Genomic DNA, 11,295 nt, shown 5'->3' on the forward strand with positions numbered 1-11,295 from the left:
TACCATCCCAAATACATTACAGCGACCCCCTACTTTAGATATTAGCACCAAAGCCACATTAGTTTAATCTTATCAGACAGATATGTTCTGATGACCTCTAAAAGGAAGAGCTCTTGACCCTCTGTACACCCCCGACTGCTAATTACTGCCAAGAATACCAAGCACAGAAAGACCCCAACTCATTAGTCATTTTATTTTCAAACTGATGCGCCAGCTCTCAGTTCCCAACAGTGAGCTGTGAACAGCTAAATGAGCCTTGAAGTGGCATTTCAACAGTTCCTATTAGTGGCCATGGTAGGCAGTTTTATAGTCTCTCTGAAATGAGAATATGAACAGGCAGTTGGAAGGCAGGGTTTGATGATACTGGACATGGGTACTTTTCCTTGATTAGACTCTAATCATCAAGATTTATTATTTAAAAGCTTTTTAAAACTTCAATCTAATTTTCTTCAGAGCTACTTCAGATAATTCTTGCCTATTATCCTTTAGCATCTGAACACTTAAAATAACTGTTTTTTAATCTGTTGTCTAAAGCCTCTTAAGTACTTTTACAGGAAGTATTTATAATTTATAAATGAACCATGATATAAATTCTCAGCTGAGTGTCAGAAATTTCAAAGGTTAAAAATTTACTAGTATCATTAAAGATACAAATTCCACATACTCTAATACCTTTAAAATATGTACTATGAAGGGAGAACTAGAAAATTGGGAAAATATAGCTTGTAACGTATAGCACTAAACTACTTTTAATAAAGTAATAATTAGAAAGAAAAGGTTTTTATACAGATTTTATAGGCTAAGAAAAAGAATCAAAGCAATATATTTTTAACTTGATAATTTTAAAACATATTTAATAGAGAATGTTACATAGCAAGAAGCAACCAGAAAATTAGAACAATGTCATTCTTCACCCAAAATATTTACCTAAAGCTATTTTTTATTTACTCCCAAGAAAAGAATATAATTACCTTCACCTTGAAGTCAAAGAAATTCACTATGTAAAAAAGATAAATAAGCTTTTGGGTTCATTACTGAGTTATCAAAATGTGTTAAAACACTACAAATTATAGGGTTGAGTCAAGTTGTTGTTAAAAAAAAAAAAGTAGCCCTGGCTGGTGTGGCTCAATTGGTTGAGCATCATCCCATGCACTAGAACAGCCGTGGGCAAACCACGGCCCTCGGACCGGATCTGGCCCATTTGAAATGAATAAAACTAAAAAAAACAAAAGACCGTACCCTTTTATGTAATGATGTCTACTTTGAATTTATATTAGTTCACACAAACTCCATCCATGCTTTTGTTCCGGCCCTCTGGTCCAGTTTAAGAACCCACTGTGGCCCTCGAGTCAAAAAGTTTGCCCACCCCTGCACTAGAAGGTCACCAGTTCACTTCCTGGTCAGGGTGAATACGAGAGGCAACCAATTAATGATTCTCTCTCCAATGTTATTTTCTGTCTCTCTGTGCCCCCCCCCCCTAAAAATCAATGGAAAAAATATCCTTGGATGAGAATTAACAAAATAAATAATGAATGAATGAATGAATGAATGAAAGAAATAATAAAAACATCAAAAGCCTTAGGTAGAAATAATATCAGAATCTTGGACAAAAGATACAATAAATCTGAAGTTCATGAAACTCAGAAATAAAAAAGAAGGCATCAGTATGACTTAGAAATTACTTATTGCCTAATAAAAGAAAACCCTCAAGCTTTTGGGAGAAAACCTTTCTCTCAGCACTGACCTCTAAGGGGAATTTATTGCTTGGAGCACTATAATAAAAGTAAAGTACGGAGGCATTACAAAATTAGAAGAGACACTGAATTGAGAACAAGCTGGAAAATGCAGTACTTGATTCCTCCCACAACCACATCAAAAGTACAACTAAACTACAGAACAACCATCATTCAGAGCTGCTTGAAATCTAGCAGAATTGAAGTCCTACAACTAAGAATATAAAGAAGAGCCACATGGAGAATGATAGGAGGAGTAGAGACATGAACGGGCTGGTGGCAGATAAAAATCAGGAGGGATATCTCAGCTGTGGAGGTCTCCCATAAAGAAAGAGGGGTTCCAACCCCACACCAGACCTCCCAGTCCAGGGTTCCAGTACTAGGCAGAGAAGTCCCCATAATTTCTCACTGTAAAAACCAGTGTGGATTGAGGCTGAATAAGATGGAGGGCTGCTGGAGTCCCAGCCAGTTTCTCTTAAAGAGCCTGTGTACAGGTGCATGCACTTACTCGGACTCACTCAGACTCACTCACTCTAAGCTCCACCACTAGGGTAGCAGCTTGAAAGGCACCAGGGACATATGGGGTGGAATTGAACTATCTGAAATCAGGGACATATAGGGTGGAATTGAACTATCTGAAATCAAGGTGAGAGCTGAAGGGACAGCTTTCTCCCAGATAAAAGTGTGAGCAGAGGCCATTATTCCTTTTCTGAGCCCTTCTGCCAAAGAGTCGGTAAGCAGGGGCCATATCTGAGTCTCCAGCAACCTGGCTCACCCTGGTCACCCTGCCCCCTGGTGATTCCCTGAGAGCCCACCGTGGCCAATTATCAGGCCCACTCAGCTGTTTCCACTGACTTTTCCATATGAATAGCCTGTCTTGGTGAGCCTCATACCTCTCGCTAAGTGGCCTCATGCTCAGCACTAGTGGCAGCCATCTTGGTTTGCAGTTTAGGACTCACCTGGGCACCTCCAAGCCCAATACAAGTAGCAGTCATCTGCAGATCACTTTGTAGCTCATGGTGGGAGACCCCCGGGCAGACCATAGTGGCTGACCTTGGCCTGCATCTTCCAGGAGACCCCAGAAGCAGCACACCTGGTGGACAACTTCAGACCACATCGAAGCACCACCCAACTGTGGTAGGCAGTTAGACAGACATGAGCACAGCAAGAATGACTGGCCAGGCACAGAAGGTCACCAGGGTGGAAAGCCTGGGTGTCTAGCAGAAGACAATTTGGAGGGTGGGACCTCACCCTCAGGGTGACCTTTCCTCCCCTAGCATATCACTGGTCATGCAGTTTGGACTCCCTAACCTTCCCTCTCTAGAGATAACATTTAGACCTCAGTTGTATTTCAGCTCCAGGCCCAGAAAAGCAACAAATCCAGACCAGCAACCCCGAGGCTGGCCTAAGGACCAGCTGCACTGAATAATGACCCCTGCCCTGGAGCAGACCAGTGATGGCGAACCTATGACACGTGTGTCAGAGCTGACACGCGAACTCATTTATTTGGTTGACTTTTCTTTGTTAAATGGCATTTAAATATATAAAATAACTATCAAAAATATAAGTCTTTGTTTTACTATGGTTGCAAATACCAAAAATTTCTATATGTGACACGACACCAGAGTTAAGTTAGGGTTTTTCAAAATGCTGACACACTGGGCTCAAAAGGTTCGCCATCACTGACCTAGACCCTGAAAGGACACACCTGGAAAGCTGCTGAATACTCTATTAAAATCTTCCCCTGGGACCTCCCCTAAAATCTCTACCCTTAAAACCCTTTGGATGGAGCACCCAGTGAGCTTCATGGGAGCAAGCCCAAGCCTTTCCCTTTTCCTTCTTCACCCCCAGGCTTTTTACCATTAGCTTCCTCACTCCCAAGCTCCTAGGGCCCTTCCTTTGCCTCTATAACTTATTTCCTAAGCCCATTTCTTCTATGAATTATTTCTTCCACTTCTGTGATATTATAATGTTCTCTTATAGTTTGAGTCTTGGCTCTTAATTCTTCCTAGCCAGAACTCAAGTACCGAGGTTGCTGAACCCAGATCTGGTCTGACCCTACCGGTCTAGTCTAGTACCTGGTGCCATTCCTGCCGCCTACAAAACCACCACCTCCACAAGTGACACACTTAAGATCAGACTCAGCAGGCACCAGAGCCCTGCTAAAGTAAGTCCTGCTCCATGGTTTGGGCCCCTGCACAGCTGATCCTCCACAGTGGTCAGAGGTCAGTGGCCGCAGCCAGTCCTTGCAGCCTATCAGACTGGGGGGGGTAAATCCCTTCCAATGAGGTGCCAACAGCAATCAAGGCTCAACTACAACAGGAGGGTATACACAGCCCATATTGGGGGGCAGGGAGGGGCATCCCCATGGTGCCCAGCTTGGGTGAATGAGAAGGCTGTTCCACCGGATCCTATAGGTCCCCTACTACATTAAGCCACTCTATGAAGCCTGGGAGACACAACAGCTCTACAGGGAGGTTGCCAAAATGATACAAACAAACATGTCCAAAGTGAAAGAACAGAACCAATCTCCAAAAAAAAGAACTAAACAAAGCAGAGACAAGCAATCTACTAGATGCAGAGTTCAAAACACTAGTTATAAGGATGCTCAATGAACTTAGGGGAAGAGTAGATGAACTCAGAGAGAACTTTAACAGCATAAAAAAGGACATGGAGCACGGGCTGAAGTGGCTCAGTTGTTTGGAGCATTGTCCCATCTCCGAAGGGTCACTGGTTCGATTCCCAGTTAGGGCACATACCCAGGTTGTTGGATCTTCGAAGTATTCCTGCACATTTCCCTTCACCCTCTTCTCCCCCCTAGGTGCATTACCTAAGCCTTTCTCTTGCCTAGGCTCTATGGGCCCTTCTTCTGCCTCTGTAACTTATTTCCTGAGCCTACACAGCCCAGCTGGCTCACTTTGCTACCTCTGTAACTTTCTAAATAAACTTTATCTTGTAATTTGGAGGTGGGAGGTGGGGGCAGAACATGGAAACCATAAAAGAATCAGTCAGAAATGAAAAATACACCAACTGAAATGAAGATTAATTTACAGGGAATCAATAGTAGACTAGATGCAGTACAAAATCAAAACAGTGATTTGGAATATAAGGAAGCAAAAACACCCAATCAGAATAGCAAAATAAAAAAAGAATGCAAAAATATTAAGATAGTGTAAGGAGCCTCTGGAACAACTTCAAGCATACCAACGTTCGTATTATAGGGGTGTGAGAAAAAGAGAGAAAGCAAGACATTGTAAATCTATTTTAGAAAAGAATGATTTAAAACTTCCCTAACCTGATGAAGGAAATAGACATACAAGTTCACGAAATGCAGAGAGTCCAAAACAAGATGAACTCAAAGAGGACCACACATCATCATTAAAATGCCAAAGATTAAAGACAAAAAGAGAATCTTAAAACCATCAAGAGACAAGCAGTTAGTTACCTACAAGGGAGCTCCCATAAGACTGTCAGCTAATTTCTCAAAAGAAACTTTGCAGGTATGAAGGAATTGCCAAGAAATGTTTCAAGTGATGAAAAGCAAGTACTTGCAACCAAAATTATTCTACACAGCAAAGCTATCATTTAGAATAGAAAAACAGATAAAGAGTTTCTCAGGCAAGAAAAAGCTAAAGGAGTTCATCATCACCAAATCAGCATTACATGAAATGTTGTCTTCTTGAAAAAGAAGAATATGAACAATAAAATGGCAATACATATCAATCAACAAAAACCTAAAAAACAAAATAAATAAACAAACAGAACAGAAACAGACTCATAGATACTGAAACATTTTGTTGGTTGCCAGATGGGAGGGGGATTCAGGGAATGGGTGAAAAAAATTAAAAGATTAATAAGTAAAAATTGGTAATTACCAAATAGTTATGGGGATATACAGTACAGCATAGGGAATACATATAGTCAGTAATCCTATATAATAAAGAGTTAATATGCAAATTGACTGTCACACCCTCCCACAAGATGGCCACCCCCAGGTGGTCACAAAATGGCTGGCAAGGGAGGGCAGTTGTGGGCCATCAGGCCAGTAGGGGAGGAATGCTGGGGGCGACCAGGCTGATAGGGGAGGGTAGTTGGGAGCGACCAGGCCAGCAGAGGAAGGCAGATGGGGGGGACCAGGCTGGCAGGGGAGAGCAGTTAGAGGTGACCAGGCTGGCAGGGTAAGGCAGTTGGGGGCAACCAGGTCTGCAGGGGAAGGCAGTTAGGGCAACCAGATTGGCAGGGAGGGCAGTTAGGGGTGACAAGGCCAGCAGGAAGGGCAGTTAGAGGCAACCAGGCCGGTAGGGGAGAGCAGTTGGGAGCAATTGGGCCTGCAGGGGAGGGAAGTTAGGGTCGACCAGGCCAGCAGGGAAGGCCAGTTGGGGGTGACCAGGCTGGCAGGGAGGGCAGTTGGGGGCGATCAGGCTGGGAGAGGAGCAGTTAGGCGTCGATCAGGCTGGCAGGGGAGGGGTTAGGAGGCAATCAGGCAGACAGGCGGGCGAGTGGTTGGGAGCCAGCAGTCCTAGATTGTGAGAGGGATGTCCGACTGCCGGTTTAAGCCCGATCCCTGTCGGACATCCCCTGAGGGGGTCCCAGATTGGAGAGGGTGCAGGCTGGGCTGAGGGACACCCTCCCTCCCAACCCCACAGTGCACGAATTTCGTGCACTGGACGTCTAGTATTCTAACAACTATGTATAGTGTGAGATGGCTAAGAGATCTGTTGGAATGATCACTAAGTTATATAACGTCTAATCACTGGGGTATATACCTGAAACTAATATAACGTTGTATGTTAACTTCAACTGAAATATAAATTTTTTTTTATATTTTTTAAAAAAGGAAACAAGCTAGATTCTAACCCACCTACAAACTGTAGGACATTAAGCAAGCTATTAGAATCTTTTCATTCTTTGTTTCATCATTAATAAAATGGCTAGATTATCAGCAGCATCATTGATAGTATTAAAGAATTTAGTGTTTGTAACAAATTATGCTTGGGACATATTAAAAGTACTCAATGAATGGCAGCTATTATTGTTTCATAGAAAATATTTTTAAAATTTAATTTTTCAATTACAGTTTACATTCAATATTATTTTGTACTAGAGGCTCAGTGCACGAACTCGTGTACGGGTGGGGTCCCTCAGCCTGGCCAGCGATCCAAGCCAATTGGGGCCATCTCACCCAGTCCCTATTGGGGCTGGCTGGCCAGGGGGGAGGAACCATGGGAGGTTGGCTGGCCAGCCCGATTGGGGCCAATCAGGTCCAGCTGGCGGGGGGTTGGAGGGGCCTATTGGGGCTGGTAGGCCAGGGGTGGAGTGACTGCTGAAGGTTGGCCGACCAGGGGAAAGGACCGCAGGAGGTTGGCTCTGGGAGTGCACTGACTACCAGGGGCCAGCTCCTATGTTCAACATCTCCCCCCTGGTGGTCAGTGTGCATCAAAATGACTGGTTGGTCATTCGGTTGTAATGGTGACTTAGACTTTTATATATATAGACTAGAGGCCCGGTGCACAAAAATTTGTGCATTCGGGGGGGAGGGGGGTCCCTCAGCCCGGCCTGTGCCCTCTTGCAGTCTGGGATCCCTCGGGAGATAACGACCTGATGGCTTAGGGGTGCTCCCGGGTGGCAGAGGGCAGGCCCAATCCCTAGGTGCAGCCCCTCGTCGGGCTCAGAGCAGGGCTGACTGGGGAGTTGGGGCGCCGCCCCCTGTCATGCACAGAGCAGGGTGGATCGGGAGGTTGCAATGCCACCCTCAGTCATGCTCAGGGTAGGGCCGATTGAGGGGTTGGGGGACGCCCCCCTCTGACACATTGCCTGACAAAAAGATCTCCTTTTTTCCTGAAATTAAAACCCAATGTAAGCTGAAAATACTTTAATCACCGTTATAGGGCAGGGATACCAATATTTCAGTGTTGCAAAGCAACCTAAGCTAATTTGAACAATCAACACATTGTCAGGTTAAAAGTAAGGCTGTCACCTCCACAAACTCACTACCAGGTGGATGTTACAGTAGAAATCTTAGAACAAATCTTGCCATGTATAGGAATTTAGGAGTAAACAGGAACAAAGCCTGGTTACTCTAAGAGAATTCCCTGCTCTCTGCCTAGACACTATACTCCAGCAATCACCTTGCATGAAGAGTTCCCCATGAGACAGATGAATGATATTCTGAGAGCAAAATCAGCAGAACTTCTGGTTTTACTAGGTGGCACTAGGTGGTCAGGTCCTTCATTAAGAAGGGAACACAGAACCAAATGGAGTTCTAGACCTCCTTCCTAGTTCTAAATCTGTGTTGTTGCTGTGCCTGCTGATCCTTATGGTTTATTTACTCAAGGGAGGTAGGGTCCACCAACTCTTTCTAGTTTGTCACATATTTTAAAAACTGAATTTCATCTATGAAATATTATTGTATACTAGAGGCCTGGTGCACAGATTCATGCACCAGTAGAGTCCCTCAGCGTGGCCTGCGCCCTCTCACAATCCGGGACCCCTCAGGGGATGTCAGAGAGCTGGTTTCAGCCCGATCCCCACAGGCCAAGCCGAGGGACCCCACCGGTACACAAATTCGTGCACTGGACCTCTAGTGTATGTGACAAAGTGATACAAAAGATTTAAAAAATATCTTTCTTGTATCGTTTATATATATATATATATATTAAAGGTATAATATTACCCTTAGCAAATTGTCCTGGTAATCAAACTTTATGTTAATACATACCTTTTTTTAAAAAATATATTTAAATTGATTTCAGAGAGGAAGGGAGAGGGAGAGATAGAAACATCACTGAGAGGGAATCATTGATTGGCTGCCTCCTGCATGCCCCCCAATGGGGATCAAGCCCACAACCCTGTCATGTGCTCTTGACCAGAATCGAACCCAGTACCCTTCAGTCCGCAGGCCGACGCTCTATCCATTGAGCAAAACCAGCTAGGGCTGCTAATACATACCTTACAGAACTCTGAGAAACTCCAGTCTTTGAATTTAAGTTCCCCACCTAATCACATAGAGTTCTATGAGAGAATTAGGACCTAATGCCCTAAAGGCATAGGTTGTATATAAGGGGCTAATTTCTTTTTGGGTTCTTTTGGTTTTTAATCCTTACTCGAGGATACTTTTCCACAGATGTTTAGAGAGAATGATAGTGAGATGGAAAGACGGAGAGAAATATCAATGTGAGAGATACACATCAATTGGCAGCCTTCTGCATGAGCCCCAGGGACCAGGGAGGAGCCTGCAACTGAGGTACACGCCCTTGACCAGAATTGAACCCGGGACCCTTCAGTCCACAGGCTGATGCTCTCTCCATTGAGCCAAACCAGCCAAGGCTGGGCTAATTTCTTTTTTATGAATCTATAATGATATTAAAAATTTGCCAGCTTTAGCTGAAATGAGAAAAATGTCCTCAAATTATTTTCTGAGTTTTGTAACTTAGATGAGAAATACCATTTGAATAATAGTTAACTAATTTTATTACTAATATAACCAAGTTTGGACTTACCTAGCTCCAACTCTTTGTTTTTTTCATAATAACTTCTGCAAGGATAGGAATTGTCTATCTTTTTATGTTTCATAACACCTAACAGATCTATGCTCTAGGTTGGAACCCACTTTATATTTTTTTTAAAATGAAACTAGAAGAAAAATCTGTCAAAAGGCTATTCCTACAATGGTTCAAATTTTAACATCTTACAAGAAGCCAATCCACAGGTCCCAACTAAGAGTCAACTTATTAATAACCAAAACCTGTAATTTGGTCTTAACAGGAAAAGAGTCTGGTAAGATTACTGAAACCCTGAAAAGTGATAAAATAGGTTTTAAAATAATGAAGAAACACATTAAATCCATAGTTTAAATATTTTTGTAGTGAGTAATTTTTTTTAAATATATTTTATTGATTTTTTACAGAGAGGAAGTGAGAAGGATAGTCAGAAACATCGATAAGAGAAAAACATCGATCAGCCGCCTCCTGCACACTCCCCACTGGGGATGTGCCCGCAACCAAGGTACATGCCCTTGACCGGAATCAAACCTGGGACCCTTGAGTCCACAGGCTGACGCTCTATCCACTGAGCCAAACCATTAGGGCATAGTTAGTAATGTTTTAATCAATTTGATAATGTAGGTGCATAAGTGAAGTGTCTGAAACACTTAAGAGCAGCTGACATATTAGGTTTGTGATTCTATTGAAAATTTGAGGATTGGATTCATTCAATTAGAAATCAATGTTTAAATAAACTTGATTACTAGAAAGTATATGTTTTATTAATTGCATTTAAATGTGTGGTAACTTTTAAAAAGACTTACTAAAACAATAAATAAAGGTACTTTTGATAATTTTCCTGGGCCTTATCCTAAGGAAACCAGGAAAAAAGCTTTGTAAAAAGGAGCCAAAAAGGGCCTTTAAGAGGCAAAAGTAAAGAGTTGGTGGGAGATTATGATAACAATAGTACTAGAAAAGTTCCTGAGATAGGAGAAAGAAAAGGAGGTGTCCTTGCTCTCTCCCTACACACTATCCTATCTAATAATAGACAAACATGGTAATTAACCATACCTTCGCTACCATCGCCATTGGCTGATCAGTGTGATATGCAAATTAACTGCCAACAAAGATGGCGGCTAATTTGCATACTGCAGGCAGGGCGGGACACTGGGAGCCGCCATTTAGACCCCCGTGTGCGACCCCAGGAGCCACCGGAAAGCCGGGCCGCAGGCAAGGCGGCCCCCCAGGACCCAGGTGCCGCCTTGCCGGGGGCCTGTGATCATGATTGTGATCTAGATCAGAAAGCCAGGCCGCAGGCTAGGCGGCCCCTCGGGACCCAGGAACCCGTTGGCGAGGTTTGCAGGCAAAGCAGAGATCAAGCTATGAGAGGGAGGGTGGGGGGCGGAAGGGGTTACAGGAGCAGCTCTGGCCAGAGACTGAAGACTCTGGCCAGAGTGAGGAGCAAAGACTGAAGGCTCCAGCCATAGTGAAGACTGTGTCCAGAGCAAAGATGGAAGGCGGTGGCCAGAGGGAAGGTCTGGGTCCCAGGTGCCAGAGGAAAACTGGTGCTGGCAGCCAGGGTAAAGAAGGCCTATTGCACGAATCTTCGTGCAACGGGCCTCTAGACCTATCTAATAATAGACAAACATGATAATTGACCGTACCTTCGCTACACCTTCCATTGGCTAATCAGCGTGAAATGTTGATGGCGGCTAATTTGCATACTGCTGGCAGGGCATGACAGTGTGAGTGCGAGCCACCACCCAGGCCCTCCGTGTGTGACCCAAGAAGCTGCCTGCCTGCTGCCCGTGATCGGATCCAATCCCAGGCCACAGGCGGGCCCCAGAAGCCCCAGAAGCCGCCTGCCTGCCGCCTGTGATGGATCCGATCCCGGGTCACAGGCTGGCCCCAGACACCCCAGAAGCCGCCTGATATGGCAGTAACTCTATCAGTAAGCACCCTGAAAGTCAGTGGCATAAATGCACCAGCTAAAAGACAGATTATGAGGGTGAATCAAAAACAAAACCCACTTTAAATATAAAGACACATATAGATTAAAAGTAAAAAAATTAAGCTGCAGC

General features: G+C 44.0%; 1 protein-coding gene across 1 annotated transcript in view; it reads right to left on the reverse strand.

Annotated features, from left to right (window-relative positions):
* The window catches only part of LOC102771681 (NEDD4 family-interacting protein 2), a 39,153-nt gene that overhangs the window by 8,002 nt on the left and 19,856 nt on the right, over positions 1-11,295 (reverse strand). The gene's annotated exons all lie outside the window — the stretch shown is intronic.

The sequence above is a fragment of the Myotis davidii genome, unplaced genomic scaffold (genome assembly GCF_000327345.1).
Source record: "Myotis davidii unplaced genomic scaffold, ASM32734v1 scaffold3153, whole genome shotgun sequence".
Lineage (NCBI taxonomy): Eukaryota > Metazoa > Chordata > Mammalia > Chiroptera > Vespertilionidae > Myotis > Myotis davidii.